The following is a 5,644-nucleotide window of genomic DNA, read 5'->3' as shown; positions in this document are numbered from 1 at the left end:
AGCTCTTTCCTGAAGAGGGGAAGTGGCTCCACCCATGGGAACGCGCCTTTCATGCCCGCTGAGTAGGGGTCGGGTCCCTGACTCCGGCACCAGCCTGGCCTGTCCCTGCGGTGGCCGGCAGGGGGCAGAGCCTGCCGTGCTCAGTCCGGTCCCCCCAGGTCCCTGGCCCTGCAGCCCTGCCTCCCTGCCCCTCCTCTCACACCTTCCCACCTGTCCTGCCTGTAGCATCGGGGGAGCAGGGTGGACAGATTCTCAGAATCAGCAGTGTCTGTGATGGTGTCAGAGCCGCCAAGAGCTCTGGTTCAAGGCCCCGCAGCTGGTCACTTCCCGGCCCCCACACTGCAGTAGCTTCCAGAAGATCCTCCTAGGCGCCCCACCTCACCCCCACACAGCCTTCCTCAGTCTGGCTCTCCTGAAGCCCAAACCCTGTGCCTGGTCCGAGGGCCCACAGAGGGGAGGAAAAACTCATTCAGGGCCAGCCAGCCCCAGCCTGCCTCCTAGCCTCGGTTTCCCCTGTGTGGGTGGGGGTGAGGGTTGGAGCAGGCCTGCCAGGCCCCCTCGCCCATAAACATTTACCAGACTGGGAGGTGCCCCGTGGGGATGGCCCCCAACCAGGGCACCCCGTGCTCCCACTGTTCTACCTGGAACACCACCTATTGCCCCAGCAGCACCCCCGTGTGGGGCACTGGAGGGCCTTTCCAGAGTCACCTAGACCAAGCCATCCCCAGCCCCTGGCGGGCTGGACTGGAACCAAAGGGGAACTCGGAGGAGGAGCAGGGGCCTCATCGGAGGGGACTAGGAGGGCTTCCTGGAGGAGGCAAAGGGAGGACCTGGGGATGAGGGGCTTTCCAGATGTGCACCGAGGGGAAGGGTGTCCCAGGCAGAGGACCAAGGAAGATGCAAGGACTGAAGACCCCTGGGGACAAGGCTGCAAGGACTGACCCAGCCCTCCAGCCCAGGCCGAGCCTCTGAGCTGTTTGCAGGCCAAGAAAATGTGAGCAATCCAAAACAAAAGGATGAACATCTTCAGCCCTTCCCACCACTGGCAGGGCACGGTTGTGGATGGCGTTGTTACTGTCAGCTCATTTTGTTAGTTTGTTGAATCTTTGAAACCCATGCCCTTCCCTGGCCCTGGAGTGAGCTCTTCACTTTAATCTTGTTTACAGATGAGGAAACTGAGGCCCTGAGAGGTGATGTCACAGGGCCCAGCTCAGAGTGGGTACTTAGTTCTCTTTTTGGGGGAGCCACATTGAGCAGCATGGGGGGATCTTAGTTCCCCAACCAGGGATCAAACCTGCACCCCCTGTATTGGAAGCATGGAGTCCTAACCACCAGACCACCAGGGAAGTCCCCAGTGTTAGTTCTTTTATAATTATTAGCTGTCATTGGCAAAGAGCATTTTAGACTGCCTCTGAAAGACTTCCCACGTGGTCGCCATGGTGACAACAAAAGCAACCCGATGGGAGGAGGGATGTGTGCTCCTGGCCAAGAGATCTTAAAAGCAAAATTATAATCCCAAAATTCCTGTAAAAAATTGTGTTGGACATGAGCTGGGGGACACATAAGGCTTTTGAGGAGGCCCCACAGGCCAGCCTTCACCCCCGCCCCCACTGGACCTGGAGGCTGGTCTGCTGCCTTCTCACCCCTTTTCACACCCTTCTGCCTCCAGAACCCATCCAGGACCTACCCACACCTCACTCCCTCCAACCCAGGGCTGCCCCCATCAGCACCATCTGGACCCGGGTATTCACCCCCATCCTGGTCCCCCGCTCTGCCCTCGCCCCCCAAGTCTGTCTTCCCGGCAGCAGCAACAGCCCTGTTTGCACTCAAGTCAGGCCCTGCCCTGCTCTGAGACAGGCCCCGCCCCACTCTGCCCACAGCCCTCCAGGGCCCCCACCTCCCTGGGAGTAAAACTCCCAGGTCCCTCCCTTGCCTTCTGGTCCTCCCTCTCTCCCCCTCACTCACTCTGCTCCAGCCACACAGTCCTGCCCCAGGGCCTTTGCACAGCCTATGCCCTCTGCCCAGACCTCTCTCCCCTGACCTGTCCCCTCCCCTACAGCTCCCCAGTTACCACCTTCAGTTCCAAATTCAAACATCACCTCCTCATTGAAGCCTTCCTGACACGCCTCTGAACCTGCGCCCTGCCCAGCACCCCACATGCCCTTTGCCCTCTTCTATTTTTGTCCATCGCATTTACCAGCTTCTAAATCCCCTGTCATCACTGTGTATGTTGTTTAGTGGAACATGGGGCATATCCCAGTTGTTACACCCTCAGGTCAGCACCCAGCCTGGGAACACAGCAGGGCTCTGTAAACAAGTGGCCCAGCCCTGCTCTGAGTGGGCCCCCACTCAGCTCACCCCCAGAGTTGATGGTGGCGGCAGGGTGTGGGAGGGAGGCAGGGTCAGGTAGGAACCATCCGTGAATGAGGGTCTCAAAGCCAAGACTTAGCAGTGTTGGACTTCCTTGGTGGTCCAGTGGTTTGGACTCCCCCTTCCAACGCAGGAGGTGCGGGTTCGATCCCTGGTCAGGGAAGTAAGATCCCACGTGCCCTATGGCCAGTAACCCAGAACACAAAACAACAGAAGCAATATTGTAAAAAAAAAAAAGTCAGTAAAGACTTTAAAAATGGTCCACCTCAAAAATTAAAAAAAAAAATTTTCTTTAAAAAAGCAAGACTTACACATCTGTAAAGAGTAGTACCCACATGTGTCAGGCAGAGTCTTGGACCTGGGGTCCCATCAGGTGACAAGACCCACGAGGCTCCCACCTTCCTAGAACTCAAAATCTGGTCTGGAGGAAGAAATAGTAAAATAGTAAATATATATATATATATATAGTAAAACAGTAAAATGAGCAAACATGTAAATGAACAACAGTGATTTACACAGAATTATGCTGGAGAGAGAGAACTAAAGTGACACAGGAGAAAACAGGGCCGTGAGCCAGTGGGCATGGTGGGGGTAGTCAGGGAGGGACGGGGACAGGAGAACCCAGCCTGGCGTGACTGAAGGAAGGACTTTCCAGCCAGAGGGAACAGAGGGTGCGAAGGCTGTGGGAAGAAGTGGGGAGCAACCTCCCATCCCAGCGGGGAAGCCACGTGGCAGGTCAGGGTGGACTGTGACCAGAGTCAGGCTTGGTCCCAGGTGAACCCAGCATGTCAAAGCAGACACCTTGGAAGCCATCCTGCACCCACCATAGCAGGCACTTCTGGTCCTGACTCCTCTGAGCCCCTGAAAAGGGCATCTACCACCATCCCACAGGGTCACCGCACTGGGGGGAGGGTAGAGCAAGCCAGGAGGAGACTGAATGGTGGGGGGTCTTGGGAAAGGGGGAACCAAGGATCCCTGTCTGGGTTCTGTTGGGGGCATGGCTAAGTCAGTAAAGAGTCTGCCTACAGTTCAGGAGACCTGGGTTCAATCCCTGGGTCAGGAAGATCCCCTGGAGGAGGACATGGCAACCCACTCCACTATTCTTGCCTGGAGAATCCTGTGGACAGAGGAGCCTGGTGCGCTGCATACAGTCCACAGGGTCACAAAGAGTCGGACACAGCTGAAGTGACAGTACACATGCTGGGGGGGTGGGGCCCAGCCCACCATCGTCACCCACCCACCCACTGACCCACCCCCCCAATCCCAGCCCCTGACCCTGAAGCTGGGTAAGTTGTCACTTCAGGGGTCTGAAAGTGGAGGGCAGGGTTTTGAACACCCATCACCTTGTCTGGCTCGACATCCAGAGCTCAGAACCAGGGGAGTCCTCAGTGCCTGAGGCCAATTCTAGCACCACCAGCCGGAGAGTGACTGCCCATGGGAAAGAGGTACACTAGTAGCCCCCATCCAGTCACCCTTCCTTCCTCTGATCTGGCCCTCCTTGGGTTTGGCACCTAGGGAGGTCCTGTTGTACCACCAGCCCCACATTGGCACTCACAGGTCCCCACCTGAAGCCAGCCAAGCCTCCAAGGGTCTTCCCGGAGCCTCGAGGGCCTCTGTCAGTCCTGGCCCCAGGCCAACCCATGTCTCACTTCGGGGCCCCAGGACTCTGAACACTCCTGACCCCGAACAGGAAAGGTGTGAGCCACCACAGGGGCCAGGCACCGGGGGGCAACAGAGGCTTTCAGCCCAAAAGTAGGGTCTGCAACACACCTGTGATGTGGCCTAAAATTTCCCCCCCCCCAACACCCATCCAAACGCTTTTATTTTGCATCCCCTTTTTTTTCACAGCAGTCTTTTAAAAATATATTTTGCAGTTTATTTTTTTTTCCATAGGTAAAACAGACTCAGGTCACACATGTAAACTATACCAAGGGGTGTTCAGGAGAGGCACCACCCCCCAGTCACCCCAGAGGCCACCAGCCAGTTTCTTGTTTCCCCTCCCAGCAGTGTTCCTCGCCCAAACAAGCACATCTGTGTATTTTTCCTTTCCCCTCATAGAAACAGCATCATACCATCCATCCCTGCTGTTTTGCAGCCCTTCTGATTCCCTCATAACAATATGTCCCAGATTTCTTCCCATAAAGAACCTTCTCTGGCCTTTTAACATCTGCATAATATTTCCTCCTGGGGCTAGATTGCCATCCCCATGAAAGCATATGCCCTGGTTCCCACAATTTTGCTGGTTTAGACGGTGAATCCATAAAATCCTGTAGCGGGGCTTCCCTGGTGCTTCAGCGGTAAAGAATCCACTGCCAATGCAGGAGACACCAGTTTGACCCCCTGGTCTGCGAAGATCCCACATGCCACAGAGCAACATGGCCCAGGTACCACAACTATTGAGCTTGTGCTCTAGAGCCTGGGAGCTGTAGCTACTGAAGCCCAAGGTGCCCTAGAGCCTGTGTTCCACAACGGGAGAGGCCACGGGGGCCACAACTGGAGAGTAGCCCCCAGTCGCTGCAACTAGAGAAAAGCCCTCACAGCAACAAAGACCCAGCACGACCAAAAATTACTAATAAATAAATAAAATTGTATTAAAAAAAAGAAGTAAGGGTAAATTAAAGAAAAAAAACCAATAACAATGTCACTGTGCTTGTGGGTCCATATACTTGCACCCTTCCTAAAAAATGTTTTCTGTTTTGGCCACACCCCACGGTGTGCAGAGCTTCCCCCACCAAGGATCGAACCTGCAGCCCCTGAAGTGGAACCTCAGAGTCGTGACCCCTGGCCTGCCAGGTGAGTCCCTGAAGTTGTTTTTTATTGATAAACTTGATATTCAGGGCTTGCCTGGTGACCCCTAAGACTGTGCTCCCACTGTACGGAGTCCAGGCCCCAGCCCTGGTCAGGGAACTGGATCCCACATGCTGCAACTGAGAGTTCACACGCTGCAACTGAAGATCCCGCATGCCGAGACCGGGACCCGGCGCAGCCAAATAAAATAAATAAATACTGTAAAATAAATAAATAAACTTGATATTTTTAGAGCTGTTTTAGACTTATAGGAAAACTGAACAGCAAGTGCAGAGTTCTCACACAGCACCTTACTCCCCCAGCGCACACACACAATTCCTCCCCCCACCGCCTGCTTTTTTAAAAAAATCTCTTGGCTGAGCCACACAGCATATGGGATCTTAGTTCCCCAATCAGGGATGGAACATGAGCCCCTGCATTGAGATGGCGGTGTCTTAACCACTGGACCAGGGAAGTCCCTCTCCTA

This window comes from Cervus canadensis, chromosome 4 (assembly GCF_019320065.1).
Source record: "Cervus canadensis isolate Bull #8, Minnesota chromosome 4, ASM1932006v1, whole genome shotgun sequence".
Lineage (NCBI taxonomy): Eukaryota > Metazoa > Chordata > Mammalia > Artiodactyla > Cervidae > Cervus > Cervus canadensis.
The sequence above is the reverse complement of the archived record's forward strand: the minus strand, read 5'-3'. Positions refer to the sequence as shown.